Source organism: Hemiscyllium ocellatum, unplaced genomic scaffold (assembly GCF_020745735.1).
Source record: "Hemiscyllium ocellatum isolate sHemOce1 unplaced genomic scaffold, sHemOce1.pat.X.cur. scaffold_625_pat_ctg1, whole genome shotgun sequence".
Classification (NCBI taxonomy): domain Eukaryota; kingdom Metazoa; phylum Chordata; class Chondrichthyes; order Orectolobiformes; family Hemiscylliidae; genus Hemiscyllium; species Hemiscyllium ocellatum.
The window spans coordinates 297,400-314,309 of NW_026869141.1; the positions used below are offsets into that span (position 1 = coordinate 297,400).

At 51.8% G+C, this 16,910-nt stretch overlaps 1 pseudogene; it reads left to right on the top strand.

Annotated features, from left to right (window-relative positions):
- The first annotated feature begins 13,285 nt into the window (after positions 1–13,285).
- On the top strand, positions 13,286–14,927 carry LOC132814028 (UDP-glucuronosyltransferase 2C1-like; annotated as a pseudogene).
- Positions 14,928–16,910: the final 1,983 nt, after the last annotated feature.

Below are 16,910 nucleotides of genomic sequence, written 5' to 3' on the forward strand. Positions count from 1 at the left end.
GAAGGCAATGGGCAAGTGTGTACGTGTGTGGGAGAAAGTGTGTGTGCGCACATGTGAGAAAGAGTGTGTGTACATACGTGCATGTGCATGTGTGAGCACTTGTGTGAGTGTGAAGGAAAGAGTGTGTGTGTGAGAGAGAGAGTCTGCGTGTGTAAATGTGCGTGTGAGGGAGAATATGTGTGTGAGAGAGAGAGTGTGTGTGTGTGAATGTGTGTGTGAGGGAGAGTGTGAGAGAGACAGTGTGTGTATGTGTGTAAGAGAGTGAGAGAAAGTGTGTGTATGTGTTAGTGTGTGTGTGTGTGTGAGAGAGAGAGTGTGTGTAAATGTGTGTGTGTGAGAGTGTGTGAGTGGGTGCGTGAGAGTGAGAGTGAGACAGTGTGTGTACATTAAGTGTGCGTGTGTGTGTGTATGTGAGATAGAGAGTGTGTGTGTGTGAGAGCGAGAGAGAGTGTGTCTGTGAGAGAGTGAGGGGGAGTGTGTGTGTGTCAGAGAGAATGTGTGTGAGAGACAGTGAGAGAGGGTGTGTGTGACCATGTGTGTGTGTGCATGTCACATGTGAGGGGTATGGGATGCGGATTAATTCAACATTTCTGTAAAAGAGATAGCATATGGTTGTATGTGCCAAATGGACTGCATCTGTGCCCTACCATCATGTAATGATGATGCCTTAATCTCCGAGTTAAAAATCACACAACACCAGGTTATAGTCCAGCAGGTTTAATTGGAAGCACACTAGCTTTCGGAGCGACGCTCCTTCATCAGGTGGTAGTGGAGGGCTCAATCCTAACACACAGAATTTATAGCAAAAACTTACAGTGTGACGTAACTGAAATTATACATTGAAAAATTGATTGTCTGTTAAGCCTTTCATCTGTTAGAATACAGCGATAGTTTCACTTCTTTCATGTATAAATCACAAAACGTTGTTTTTAAAAGTTGCATTCTCGGGTTAGCTGTTAACAATGGTGATAGCTAGACAATATGTTGAAGGTGTTAGCCCCCTGTGTTCTCTGTCTATGCCATGATGTTTAGATTGATTCTAATCAAAAAGTGAGATAATGGAGTTTTACATAAATTCCTGCAGTTTTTGAGCTCAGAGTTCTACATGAATGCATGCAGTTTTTGAGCAAAGTACAATGTAACCCTGCAAGTACAAATTCACCCCACAAAATATGTGTGTGTGTGTGTGTGTGTAGTGGATGCAGAGTGTCTTAAGTCTGTGAGGGGGTGCATGTGTGGATGTGGGAGTGTGTGTGTCTATAAGGGTGTGTGTGGGTGTCTGTGTGCGTGTCTGTGTGTACCTGTGTCTGTGTGTATGTGAGAGTGTGTGTGTGTAGGAGTATCTGTGTGTGTATACAGTGCAATGGTGATCACCTGTAATGTGACATGAACCCAAGGTCCCAGTTGAGGCCCTCCTTATGGGAACCGAACTTAGCTATCAGCCTCTGCTCGGCCACTTTCCTCTGTTGCCTGTCCCGAAGTCCACCTTAGAGGACGGTCACCCGAAGATCCGAGGCTGAATGTCCTGGACCACTGAAGTGTTCCCCACCTGGGAGGGAACCCTCCTGTCTGTTGATTGTTGTGCGGTGCCCATTCATCCGTTGCCGTAGCCTTTGCTTTGTTTCCCCAATGTACCATCCCTCCGGGCATCCTTGCCTGCAACGTATAAGATAGACAATGTTGGCTGAGTCACATGAGTACCTGCCATGTACAAGGTGGGAGGTGTTCCCACATGTAATAGTGGTATCTATGTCCACAATCTGACACGTCTTGCAGCATCCACCGTGACAGGGTTGTATGGAGTCGTCCTGAGAGCCGGGCAGTTTGCTACAAACAATGATCTGTTTGAGGTTTGGCGGTTGTTTAAAGGCAAGTAATGGAGGTGTGGGGAAGGTCTTGGTGAGGTGCTCATCCTCATTGATAATGCGTTGCAGGTCACGAAGAACATGGCATAATTTTTCAGCCCCTGGGAAGTACTGAACAACAAAGGGTACTCTGTCAGTTGCACGTGTCTGTCTCCTGAGGAGGTCATTACGGATCCTTGCTGTGGCACATCGGAACTGGCGGTCGATGAGTTGAGCATCGTACCCCGTTCTTGTGAGGGCATCCTTGAGTACTTCCAGGTGTCCGTCACATTCCTCCTTATCTGAGCAGATGCTGCAGACAGGAGGGTTCCCTCCCAGGTGGGGAACACTTCAGTGGTCCAGGACATTCAGCCTCGGACCTTCAGGTGACCGTCCTCTAAGGTGGACTTCGGGACAGGCAGCAGAGGAAAGTGGCCAAGCAGAGGCTGATAGCTAAGTCGGTACCCATAGGGAGGGCCTCAACCGGGACCTTGGGTTCATGTCACATTACAGGTGATCACCATTGCACTGCACACACACACTCTCACATACACACACACACACACAGGTATACACACACACACACACACACACACACACACATGCACCCATATATTTTGTGGGGTGAATTTGTACTTGCAGGGTTACATTGTACTTTGCTCAAAAACTGCATGCATTCATGTAGAACTCTGAGCTCAAAAACTGCAGGAATTTATGTAAAACTCCATTATCTCACTTTTTGATTAGAATCAATCTAAACATCATGGCATAGACAGAGAACTGTCTAAACATCATGGCATAGACAGAGAATAGTGCTGTGAGAAAGGCATATGGTGTACTGGGCTTTATTGGTAGAGGAATTGAGTTCCGGAGTCCTGAGGTCATGTTGCAGTTGTATAAGACTCTGGTGCGGCCTCATCTGGAGTATTGTGTGCAGTTTTGGTCGCCATACTATAGGAAGGATGTGGAGGCATTGGAACAAGTGCAGAGGAGGTTTACCAGGATGTTGCCTGGCATGGTAGGAAGATCGTATGAGGAAAGGATGAGGCACTTGGGCCTGTTCTCATTGGAGAAAAGAAGGTTTAGGGAGATTTGATAGAGGTGTATAAGATGATTAGGGGTTTAGATAGGGTAGACACTGAGAACCTTTTACCGCTAATGGAGTCAGCTGTTACTAGGGGACACAGCTTTAAATTAAGGGGTGGTAGGTATAGGACAGATGTTAGGGGTAGATTCTTTACGCAGCGGGTTGTGAGTTCATGGAATGCCCTGCCAGTAGCAGTGGTGAACTCTCCCTCTTTATGGTCATTTAAGCAGGCATTGGATAGGCATATGGAAGTTATTGGGCTAGTGTAGGTTAGGTAGGATTTGGTCGGCGCAACATCGAGGGCCGAAGGGCCTGTACTGCGCTGTATTTTTCTATGTTCTATGTTCTATAGAACACAGGGGGCTAACACCTTCAACATATTGTCTAGCTATCACCATTGTTAACAGCTAACCCGAGAATGCAACTTTTAAAAAAAGGGTTTTGTGATTTACACATGAAAGAAGTGAAACTATCGCTGTATTCTAACAGATGAAAGTTTAACAGACAATCAATTTTTCAATGTATAATTTCAGTTACATCACACTGTAAGTTTTTGCTATAAATTCTGTGTGTTAGGATTGAGCCCTCCACCTGATGAAGGAGCGTCGTTCCTAAAGCTAGCGTGCTTCCAATTAAACCTGTTGGACTATAACCTGGTGTTGTGTGATTCTTAACTGTGTACACCCCAGTCCAACACCGGCATCTCCGAATCATGACTTGATCTCTAATGATTGCGTGACTGTTCCTGACAGCTCCACCCAAGTTGCTCGAACTGACTGGCAGTGTTGTTGTGTGCTTTTAGAACATTCCGTACCTCCCACCCAGATGTGGGTAGCCGCTATCGTATCACAACAGCATGGCAGCCATGAGGTGAAGCATTCATTCCACACCGGTGCCAAAGTGATCACACCTTCCATTGGAGTATGGTGGGAAGGCCCAGAGGAGAACATGGTTAGCTGGTTGGCAATTTGATAGGCCAGACATCGGAAACACATCACCAATGGATCACCATGGGGAAAATGGGATGGTGACAACGGCAGCCTGGGTGGATACAAAACTTTCTTTGAGCAACCGGCCACTTCCTGGCTGTAGGTTAGAGAGACAGAACTCTCATCTCACACACACCCCAGAGCACTGTCCACAGTGCAGCATCACCAGACCTCAAAGCAATGACCATTAATGAAACCCATTCACACATACAATTCAAACGCAGCCATTTTATCATCCATTTCAATTTTCCAATCACTGACACCTTCTCCAACCCCTACACCCCCTCCCTATCTCTGTCCCCTCCTCCAGCCCCTACACCCCCCCTCCCTATCTCTGTCCCCTCCTCCAGCCCCTACACCCCCTCCCTATCTCCGTCCCCTCCTCCAACCCCTACACCTCCCTCCCTATCTCTGTCCCCTCCTCCAGCCCCTACACCCCCTCCCTATCTCTGTCCCCTCCTCCAACCCCTACACCCCCTCCCTATCTCTGTCCCCTCCTCCAACCCCTACACCCCCTCCCTATCTCTGTCCCCCCTCCAGCCCCTACACCCCCTCCCTATCTCTGTCCCCTCCTCCAGCCCCTACACCCCCTCCCTATCTCTGTCACCTCCTCCAACCCCTACACCCCCTCTCTATCTCTGTCCCCTCCTCCAGCCCCTACACCCCCTCCCTATCTCTGTCCCCTCCTCCAGCCCCTACACCCCCTCCCTATCTCTGTCACCTCCTCCAACCCCTACACCCCCTCCCTATCTCTGTCCCCTCCTCCAACCCCTACACCCCCTCCCTATCTCTGTCCCCTCCTCCAGCCCCCTACATCCCCCTCCCTATCTCTGTCCCCCTCCTCCAACCCCTACACCCCCCTCCCTATCTCTGTCACCTCCTCCAGCCCCTACACCCCCTTCCTATCCCTGTCCCCTCCTCCAACCCCTACACCCCCTCCCTATCTCTGTCCCCTCCTCCAGCCCCTACACCCCCTCCCTATCTCTGTCCCCTCCTCCAACCCCTATACCCCCCTCCCTATCTCTGTCACCTCCTCCAGCCCCTACACCCCCTTCCTATCCCTGTCCCCTCCTCCAGCCCCTACACCCCCTCCCTATCTCTGTCCCCTCCTCCAGCCCCTACACCCCCTCCCTATTCCTTTCCCCTCCTCCATCCCCTACACCCCCTTCCTATCCCTGTTCCCCTCCTCCAGCCCCTACACCCCCCTCCCTATCTCTGTCCCCTCCTCCAGCCCCTACACCCCCTCCCTATCTCCATCCCCTCCTCCAGCCTCTACACCCCCCTCCCTATCTCTGTCCCCTCCCTCCAGCCCCTACACCCCCTCCCTATCCCTGTCCCCTCTTCCAGCCCCCACACCCCCTCCCTATCTCTGTCACCTCCTCCAGCCCCCACGCCCCCTCCCTATCACTGTCACCTCCTCCAGCCTGTGTCTGAATCCACGACCTGACTGGCAGTCTGGTGTTAACCATCCTCCAGACTTTCCTGGAATCAGATCCAGGAGCCTAGCAGCCAGTTTAATATCCTACCCTCGAACGGCAGCCCCCTTCACCCAAGTGCACTGCTGTCGTGGTGTAGAGTACAAACTGGGCATGATTTTGCAAGGGCACAATAAAATTTCACATTGATTTGATGGCCACCAGTTCTCAAGGGCCCTGATCGAGATCAGATAAAGACCCAGGCTGTCTACATTTGGTCAAGTTATATCAGTGATGTCGCACTGTAGTGAAGGCTGAATGGCCAGCCCTTGTCATCAACCCAATAGCCCACTGCCTGCAAGCCCCAGGTAGCCCTGTGCTGTACCCCCAACCCCTTTACCTCCCCTCCCTCCGCCTTCAGCTGGCACCATTCTCCCTGTCTCTCATCTCTGAGAATTGCCTCCCCAAGGCTTGGGGTTAAGTCAAGACAAAAGAGAGGAACAAAGAGTTGGTGGGAAAAGAGTGGGGGACCCGTGCCCGTCTCCAGCTGCTTCCATACCTTGGACCACCCTCCCTCCCCCACACCACGAAGCCAGGGATCATCACCTCGTGGGCCTGCTCTTTGGTAAATCGAGGCTTGTTCACCGTTACCCGACCGTGAACTCAATCATTCAGGTGACAATTGGGACACAGGTTCACGCCTGAGTTAGTGTCAATGGCAGGATGGGGGTGGGGGGGGGGGGTGGCGGTCGTATTACAGCATGTTCTCTCTCCCCAGCCCCCCCCCCCCCACCCACTCGTTGTTGCGGCTGTTTCCCCCCCAGTCCTGCCTTGCCTTGTACAAACTCTCAGCTCGCATGCCTCTGGAAGCCCCCTGCCACTCCAGGACAGGGAGGGCAGCAGGGACCACGGGACGCCCCAGTTGACCCCCAACCTGGGCCGGGCGACAGCGAGCATAAGCAAGGGCACGTCTCATTCCCGGCAGCATCTCCGATAGTACCTGCCCCCCACCTCGCGACACCAGGCAGCTGGCGAGGTGCTAGCCCTAGGCAAGAATCCAAACCCTTATAACCGGAGAGATTCTCAGTGCACTTGGAGTTTGGAGAGAGCTGCTGACGGGTTGTGCCTCTCATTGGCAGGTAAGCCACCTCATTCTGTTCAATTCACCGCATCTGAAAGTGCACTAATAGGGTCAGCAGGAAACTGAAGAGAATCCAGTGTGCCGGGGGGGAATGGCAATCAGTCTAGGAGCGATCGTCATTTTCTTTCAAACACTTTAGGCACGCATCCTCTTGTTCCCCACTTCCACTGACCTGCTCCAAATATTCCCATCTGCCTCCTGGCTGGTTGTGCACCTTCAGAAACCCACGCTGCCTCACTCACTCCTGATGGTGCTGTCACCTCCGGCTTCACTCAGACTCATCGCCTGCTCACCGCCCTCCCTTGTCCCGTTGCTGCAAGTTAGCTGGGGGCACCTGAGCTCTGGCGTTTCCTCCCTCGACCCTCCACATCTCTCCCTTTCTCCACCTTTAGTACACTCCATGAAAACTGCTTCTTTGACTGAGCAATGACATTCCCCAATGCCTTCTCACTGATGCCATAATCACACATCTTGGAAACTGCAGGAAAGCGGCTTGATAAACAAGATTATCATTGCAATTCAACCGTAGGAAGTACATTCGATAAAAAAAACTCTCAGAGAACGAATGATCATACACTGAAAAGGACTTGAATTTCTATAGCAGCTAGCACATCCTAAGATATACAAAACATTTCCCAATCCCGTAATGACCAAGTGAACTGGATGTTAATGAGAGTTCAGAGCTGAGGCGAAAGGTTCTCAAACAGGCAAACTCACTGCTAACAACTGGCTTCACATACACTTTCACTTGAGTTGAACCACATTATCAGGGAGCTGTTCAATATTTCCAACTGTGTGCTCCCTGTCCTGGCGATGTTTGATGGGTGCAGTGTAGAGGGAGCTTTACTCTATATCTAACCCTGTGCTGTCCCTGTCCCTGGGAGGGTTTGATGGGTGCAGTGTAGAGGGAGCTTTACTCTGTATCTAACCCTGTGCTGTCCCTGTCCCTGTCCCTGGGAGTGTTTGATGGGGGGACAGGGTAGAGAGAGCTTTACTCTGTATCTAACCCCGTGCTGTCCCTGTCCTGAGAGTGTTTGATGGGGGGACAGTGTAGAGGGAGCTTTACTCTGTATCTAACCCCGTGCTGTCCCTGTCCTCAGAGTGTTTGATGGGGGGACAGGGTAGAGAGAGCTTTACTCTGTATCTAACCCCGTGCTGTCCCTGTCCTCAGAGTGTTTGATGGGGGGACAGTGTAGAGGGAGCTTTACTCTGTATCTAACCCCGTGCTGTCCCTGTCCCTGGGAGTGTTTGATGGGGGGACAGTGTAGAGGGAGCTTTACTCTGTATCTTTTTTTTAGATATTTTTATTAGAAATTTAACATTTTTGCGAGTTTATAAAAATAAACAAAACTCTCAAATACAAACACTGATGTACAATTAAATCAAATATACAATAGTCAAAATTTAACAAAGGAAAGAAAACAAAAACCAAAATAAAATTCAAAAAAACCAAAACTCAACATTTACTCTGTATCTAACCCCGTCCCCGTGCTGTCCCTGTCCCTGGAGTGTTTGATGGGGGACAGTGTAGAGGGAGCTTTACTCTGTATCTAACCCCGTCCCCGTGCTGTCCCTGTCCCTGGGAGTGTTTGATGGGGGACAGTGTAGAGGGAGCTTTACTCTGTATCTAACCCCATGCTGTCCCTGTCCCTGGAGTGTTTGATGGGGGACAGTGTAGAGGGAGCTTTACTCTGTATCTAACCCCGTGCTGTCCCTGTCCCTGGGAGTGTTTGATGGGGGGACAGTGTAGAGAGAACTTTACTCTGTATCTAACCCCGTGCTGTCCCTGTCCCTGGAGTGTTTGATGGGGGGACAGTGTAGAGGGAGCTTTACTCTGTATCTAACCCCGTGCTGTCCCTGTCCCTGGGAGTGTTTGCTGGGGGACAGTGTAGAGGGAGCTTTAATCTGTATCTAACCCCATGCTGTCTCTGTCCCTGGGAGTGTTTGATAGGGACAGTGTAGAGGGAGCTTTACTCTGTCTTTGTATCTAACCCTGTGCTGGCATTGTTTGATGGGGGACAGTGTAGAGGAGCTTTACTCTGTTTCTAACCCTGTGCTGTCCCTGTTCCTGGAGTGTTTGATGGGGGGACAGTGTAGAGGTAGCTTTTACTCTGTATCTAACCCTGTGCTTTCCCTGTCCCTGTCCCAGGGAGTGACTGATGGGGGGACAGTGTAGAGAGAGCTTTACTCTGTATCTAACCCTGTGCTGTCCCTTTCCTGGGAGTGTTAGATGGGGACAGTGTAGAGGGAGCTTTATTCTGTATCTAACCCCGTGCTGTCCTTGTCCTGGGAGTGGTTGATGGGGGGACACTGTAGAGGTAGCTTTACTCTGTATCTAACCCTGTGCTTTCCCTGTCCCTGTCCCAGGGAGTGACTGATGGGGGTACAGTGTAGAGAGAGCTTTACTCTATATCTAACCCTGTGCTGTCCCAGTCCTGGGAGTGTTTGATGGTGCCAGTGTAGAGAGAGCTTTACTCTGTATCTAAACCAGTTCTGTCCCTGGGAGTGTTTGATGTGGGACAGTGTGGACAGAGCTTTACTCTGTATCTAACCCCCTGCTGTCTCTGTCCCTGGGAGTGTTTGATGGGAGACAGTGTAGAGGGAGCTTTACTCTGTATGTAACCCCGTCCTGGCCCTGCCCTGGGAGTGTTTGATGGGGGGACAGTGTAGAGGGAGCTTTACTCTGTATGTAACCCCGTCCTGGCCCTGCCCTGTGTGATATCCCCTTCCTTTTTGAAATGGACTTAATTCCTTGAGATGCCATCTCTAACTGGCAATGCCAACTGTTGCTTGACACTGAGTTGACAGCTCCCTCCAGGTTGGTGTAGACTGGGTTACCTGTCAGGGTTATGGTATTGCAGGATCTTGTCAATGACAAACAAAGGGTTAGACTGTGGTCCATGCTGGAAGTAGCAGATGTCCTGGAATGAGGGAGGGAGGGAGAGCAAAAGAATGGGGACACGAGGCCCCATTCCCGATCTGTGTATGTGATTAGCGGAAAGTGCAGGTTCTGCCTCTTGCACCAATCACATCTTGATTCCAGGACTGAGGCAATGCAATGTCTTATGAGGTGAGTATCAGTGTGTTGCTGAAGACCTCTGGTCCATGTCTGCAGGATAACTGAATGAGATAAAATGCCCTGGCCCTCTCTGTGTTCTATGGGAGTGTTGAGACAGTGTTGAGCAATCTTTACTTTCTGTTTAAAACAGAAGAAGTAGTTTTACTTTCAGAGGAAAAGAGTAGAGGGAAGTTTACTCTGTATCTAACCCTATGTGTTACCTGTCCTGGTGCTTATTGGGGATATTAGATTAGATTACTTACAGTGTGGAAACAGGCCCTTCGGCCCAACAAGTCCACACCGACCCGCCGAAGCGCAACCCACCCCTACGTTTACCCCCTTACCTAACACTACGGGCAATTAGCATGGCCAATTCACCTGACCCGCACCTCTTTGGACTGTGGGAGGAAACCGGAGCACCCGGAGGAAACCCACGCAGACACGGGGAGAACGTGCAAACTCCACCCAGTCAGTCGCCTGAGTCGGGAATTGAACCCAGGTCTCTGGCGCTGTGAGGCAGCAGTGCTAACCACCGTGCCGCCCACGGTGTAGAGGCATCTTTACCCTTTACAGAATCCAATGCTGACCCCGTCCTCGATGTGTTTGATGGGAATGGCACCGAGAGATTGGTGGTGTGTATGACTTTCCGAACCCACATCACCCCTCAGCCTCCTACACTCCAGGGAAACATGTCCCAACCTATCCAGTCTTCCCTTATGACTCAAACCCTTCAGTCTCATTATATCCTGTTTTGCACCCTTTCTAGTTTAATGACATCTCTCCTATAACAGAGCAGCCAGAATGTTCTGCAGCAGCTCCAGAACAGAGGAGTGCATGGGCTTAAGGTGAGAAAGGAAGGATTTAAAAGGAACCTGACAGGCAACGTGTACACAAAGAGTGTGGCATGTACACAGAACACCCTTCCAAAGGAGAGTACAAAATAATATTGGATAGGTACATGGATAGGAAAGGTTCACAGGGGTATGGGCCACCCTCAGGGAAATGGGACTAGTTCCGTTTAGGAAAACTGGTCAGAATGAACGAGTTGGACAGTTGCTGTATGACTCCATGATCCTAACGTGGATCTGACTCTTCCAGATGCTGGATCCAACTTGAAGTGATGACTTTGGCTTGACAGACTAGAGATAATGAGGACTGCAGATACTGGAAAGGCAGAGTTGATAAAGTGTGGAGCTGGGAAAAGCACAGCAGGTCAACCTGAGCTACAAATCTTCTCAAAGCCCAGGAGGAAGTGATGAAGCCATTCCCAGCTGAAACACCAACTCTCCAGCTGCTCGGACGCTGTGCTTTTCCAGCTCCACAGTTTGTCAATTATCACTTGACAATCAGCTGACAACTCCCTGCAAGTTGATGCAGGCCGGGGCCACCTGACAGCGGTTTTGGCAGGATTTTGCTAAATGGTAAACAAAATTTGGAATGTGGATTGTGCTGGAGTTGGCAGAGGTCCTGGAATGTTCTCCGGGCCATAGGGAGGGAGGGAGAAAGAATGAGGGACAACGTCACCATTCCCGATCTCTGCGCGATTAGCAGAAAGTACCAGCTCGGTCTACCGCACCAATCACATCTCGACTCCAGAACGGAGGCTGTACAATCCCAAATGGGGACAGTGTGACACTGGACACGCTGGTCTATGAGACAATGGAAGGATGCGGGGTGGGGGGGGAGGATGTGGAACAGTGCCAGTCCCATCTGCCCACCACTGGATTGTGATGCTTCGTTCATTCCAACATGTCCTTGAATTAAAATGAGCAAAAGAGACACAGGTGGGAACGAGGAGCTCCCCATTCAGACTGTATGTGTGTCACCAATTGTAGCAGGGGACACATGCTGTTGCTGGAAGTCCGTGTGAGTAGCTGAGATCAACGTGATTGAATGTTTCAAAGAGGTGACAAAGTGATCAATGAGGGCAGAGCAGTGGATGGTGGTTACATGGGTCTGAGTCAGGCTTTCACACAAGGTCCCTCACCGTAGGCTCATCTGGAAAAATACAACGCATTGTGGCCACATGGATTCAGAATTGGCTTGTCCGTAGAAGACAAGAGGGTAGAGGTGGAAGGTTGTTTTCTCAGGCTCCAGATTCGTGACTAGTGATGTCCCACAGGGATCTATACTGGGACCTCTGCTGTTTGGGATATATGCATTAATGACACGGATGGAAATGTAAGATGGGTGGGTTAGTAAGTTTGCAGACAATACAAAGATGGCAGAGTGGTGGATGGTGTAGAAGGTTATCAAAGGTTACAGCGAGATATCCATCAGTTGCAGATATGGGCAGAGAAAGGGCAGATGGAGTTTAATTCAGGTAAGTGTCAGGTGCTGCACCTTGGGAGGTCAAAGGTTAAGGATACATTTAATGGCAGGACTCTGAACAGCATTGATGTACAGAGGGATCATGGGGTTCAAGTCCATAACTCCCTGAAAGTGGCTACACAAGTAGGCAGGGTGGTAAAGAAGGCGTGTGGCGTGCCTGCCTTTATTGGTCAGGGAATTGAGTACAAGGGTCAGGATTGCCCGAAACATCCATTTCTCTGCTCCTCGGGTGCTGCCTGACCTGCTGTGCTTTTCCAGCATCACTCTGACCTTGACTCTACAAGAGTCAGGACGTCATGTTGGAGCTTTGTAAGACTTTGGTTAGGACACACTTAGAGTACTGCGTTCAGTTCTGGTCACGACATTACAGGAAGGATGTGGAGACTTTGGGTAGGGGGCAGAAGGGCTTTACCAGGATACTGCCTGGATTAGAGGGAATGGCTATAAGGCGAGGCCAGAAAAACTCAGGTTGTTTTTCTGGAGCGGCGGAGGCTGAGGGGAGACTTGATAGAAGTCGGTAAAATTATGAAATACAGAGATTGGGAAAAGATACTGACTGTCAATCCAGATGTGAGAGGCAAGTTTTTCACACACAGAGAGTGGTAGGAGTTCAGAATGTGTTGCCTGGGGTAGTGATGGACGCAGGTATGATAAAGATGTTTAAGGGAGTTTGAAATAAGCTCATGAATATGTAAGGAATGGAGGGATATGGAACAAGGTAAGACAGAAGGGATTGGTTGAATTGGGTCTGATGTTCAGTACAACAGTGTGGGCTGAAGGGCCTGGTCCATGTGTATTTTGAAATGCCCCACTGCTTTGATTCGTTTGTCATCTTAGAAACTTCATGCTCTGTATTTTTCTGCCTTTATCCAGCCCCACTCTCCTGAACAGCTCCTGAGTATCCAACCCCAGCACCCCCCCCCCTCCCAAAACAATTAATAACATTGAAAACCGTGTCCTGAGCTCAGAGACTGATGGCTGGTGGATACTCCACTCAGGTGTTCCCTGCTTTGTGAATGTGTGCACAGACCTGACTGCAGTAGGCATTGCTAGTGACCTCATCTGTACCAACACAGCACGGGGTTAGATATAGTAAAGCTCCCTCTACACTGTCCCCCCCATCAAACACTCCCAGGGACAGGGACAGCACGGGGTTAGATACAGAGTAAAGCTCCCTCTACACTGTCCCCATCAGGACAGGGATAACATGGGTTTACTGTCCCAGTAAACATTCCCAGAACCCAGACAATACTGGTTTAGATACAGAGTAAAGTTCCAGTAAACAGTCCGGGACGGGGATCTCATGCTGTCCCTTTACCAAGGTCTTGAGTTTATCCTTGAGTATGAACCCGATCCCCAGGTTTGTCCCTGAATCTCTCAGCCAATTGGACGGCCTGCTGTCCTGATGGTTTTGTTTTCAATGGCCTGCAGGGGTTTGGATGTCACCAGCAATGGCCCGTGGCAGCTGGGAGAGCTGGGAAGTTGGCTGAAGATTGCAGCGGTGATGGTATTGCTGTCTCCACCCACCTGCTGCTCCAACATCCTAGTGGTGCCAGTGGACGGCAGCCACTGGCTCAACATGCGAGTGCTGCTGGAGGAGCTGCATGCCCGGGGACACAACATCAGTGTGCTGCGCTCGTCCTCCAGCCAGTACATCGCTGAGGAGCCCTCACTCTACCACTGCTTCACCATGTCCCTGCATGGCAAGCTGGGCATCACAGAGGACCAAGAGATGTTGTCGCAGTTCCTGCTGGAATCGCTGGAGATCCTGCGCGGGGGGCTGACCCTGACTGCCTTCGTGCGCAACACCCAGATCATCCGCAAGATGCTGTGGGAGACTCACCACAAGCAGCGGGAGTTCATCCGGCTCCTGTTTGAGGACGGCGCGCTGATGGAGAAGCTGCAAGGAGCCGGGTTCGCCCTGGTGCTGACCGATCCCTTCTTCCCGGCCGGTGTGATGCTGGCCCACCACTTGCAGCTGCCTCTGGTCTGCCACACCCGCTGGCTGTCCTTCGGTGACGGCCACTATTTGATCGCGCCATCGCCCCCCTCCTACGTGCCCGTGGTGGGCTCGCGCTACACCGCCAACATGTCCTTCCTGCAGCGACTGGCCAACGCCATGCACTACATCATCACTGTCAAGCTGGGCAGCGCCATGATACACCCCAGCTACGACGAGCTGTGCCACCGGTTCCTGGGGCCGGGCACCGACATCGAGAGCCTGACGCAGCGCGCCGACCTGTGGCTGATGAAGGTGGACTTTGTCTTTGAGTTCCCGCGGCCCACCATGCCCAATGTGGTCTACATTGGGGGGATGCAGTGCCACCCAGCCCGGCCTCTGCCGCCAGACCTGGAAGAGTTCGCTCGGGGCTCTGGGGAGCACGGAGTGGTCTTCATGTCACTGGGCACCCTGGTGACACAGATCCCCGCCGAGCTGGTAGAAACCATCGCCGAGGCTTTCGCCCAGCTGCCCCAGAGGGTGATCTGGAAGTACCAGGGCGACAGGCCGGCAAACCTGGGCAACAACACCCTCCTGGTGCGCTGGGGCGCCGCAGAATGGACGTCTCGGGGACCCCGGACCCGGGCCTTCATCTCCCACGGCGGCACCAACAGCATCTACGAGGCCATCTACCACGGGGTGCCGGTGCTGGGCCTGCCCCTGATCTTCGACCAGTACGACAACCTGGTCCGGCTGGAGAGCCGGGGTGCTTCCCTGACCCTGGACGTGGGCCGCCTGGACTCCCGGCAGCTGCTGGAAGGCCTGAGGGAGGTCCTGAGCCAGCCCTCTTACCGGGAGGCCATGGCCCGGCTCTCGGCCCTGCACCGCGACCAGCCGCAGACCCCGTTGCAAACGCGCTGCCTTCTGGGTGGAGTTTGTCCTGCGGCACGGCGGAGCTACCCACCTGCGGACCACCTCCTCCGGCCTGCCCTGGTACGCCTACTACAGCCTGGACGTGGCACTGTGCCTGGGCGTGGTTGTGGCGTCCCTCACCGGGCTGGCCCTCCTGGCCATAAGGAGGCTGTACCGAGCCCTGAGGAGGGTGAAGCAAAAACAGTCCTAATACAGGGCTTCGCTCGGTCAGTGGGCAGGGTGTCGGGGAGTGGGGTGGGTGGTGGGTGCTAGATTCTGATCGAACTGCTACCTTTCTCTTCACCTGCAAGCAGTCCTTTCTCCTGCAGGGTGGGTCAGCTATTTGACTGCGGTTGGCATCGCCACCAACCTCCAATTCCACTTCCCTGGGGCTTTGAGAAGTTGACATCCGGTGGGTTTGGGATGGGAGGGGAGCAACTCTCAGATGCTAATACACCCACTATCATGAGAGTCCAGACTGATTCCCAGTGTGGGTGGTGGGGGCGGCTATGTGCTGCATTAACTACTCCTGGGACATGGGCATCACCGATCGGCCTTGCCGTTAAACTATTAATCCAGAGACCCCACAGGGAATGTTCCGGGCACACTCCATACCTGATGGTGGAACAAGAGTTCAATAAATAAAAACAATCTGGAACTAAACCCCTAGCGGTGTCCAAGGAACTGTTGGTGACTGGAGGAAATCTCCATCAGCTTCACAAATGTGCTCAAGGGAAAGAAATCTGCCATCCTTTACCTGGTCTGAGCGGACACAGGACACCAGGCCAGAGTCAGGCGGTCGATTCCGAACTGCTTTCTGGTTAATTAGGGAAGGACAACAAAATGCTACACACGTAACAAAATCCTGTCCAGCTGGCGAGGCTTTCATGGAGGGTTTGGACAGGGACAGTGCAAAGGGAGATATAGTTCATGTTCAAAGGAGGAAAGCCATCTCTTATACCCCGTGCTGTCCCTGTCCCTGGGAGTGGTTGATGGGGGGACAGTGTAGAGGGAGCTTTACTCTGTATCTAACCCTGTGCTGTCCCTGTCCCTGGGTGTGTTTGATGGGGACAGTGTAGATGGAGCTTTACTCTGTATCTAACCACATACTGCCCCTGTCCCCGGGAGAGTTTGATGGGGGACAGTGTAGAGAGAGCTTTACTCTGTATCTCACCCTGTGCTGTCCCTGTCCCTGGGAGAGTTTGATGGGGGGAGTGTGTAGAAAGAGTTTCACTCAATCTCTAACCTTGTGCTGTCCTTGTCATGGGAGTGTTTGATGGGGACAGTGCAAAAGGAGCTTTACTCTGTACCTAACTATGCGCTGTCCCCGTTCCCGGGAGTGTTTGATGGGGGAAAATGTAGGGGGAGCTTGAATCTATATCTAACCCAATGGTGTTCCCTGTCCTGGAAGTGTTTCATGGGGGTCAGTGTAGGGGGTACTTTACTTGAACTAACCCCGCTGTGTTTGGGACACACATACTGGCCACTTCAACATCACTGAGAGGATTAGTTCAGTGGCTTTCTGAACGATGATTATACTCCCTGAGACAAACAATAATAGTAACAATACATTCGATCTCAAACATCATCCAGCATACAGCAATCAAACTCATGATATGCATTATGCATCGACATCACAAAACTACACCCAACAGCAAGAGACGCTTCAGGTCCTCCTACCTCTACTAGCCCTCTGAGGAGGCTCTGCCCTGAACTTCAAATTCCCTCTCGGTTCTGTTCTCATAGCTTCACCTCTGTCTGTCTGTACAGAAGGACATGCAGTTTTTAAAACTGTTCTCGTTTTTATAGACACAGATCCCCCCCCCCGTACTGTCACCGTGTGGGGGAATCACTGACACAGACCCCAGTCCCGTCACCGTGTGGGGGAATCACAGACACAGACCCCCGTCCCGTCACCGTGTGGGGGAATCACTGACACAGACCCCCGTCCCGTCACCGTGTGGGGGAATCGCAGACACAGACCCCCGTCCCGTCACCGTGTGGGGGAATCGCAGACACAGACCCCCGTCCCGTCACCATGTGGGGGAATCGCAGACACAGAACCCAGTCCCGTCACCGTGTGGGGGAATCACAGACACAGACCCCCGTCCCGTCACTGTGTGGGGGAATCGCAGACACAGACCCCCGTCCCGTGTGGGGGAATCGCAGACACAGAACCCAGTCCCGTCACCGT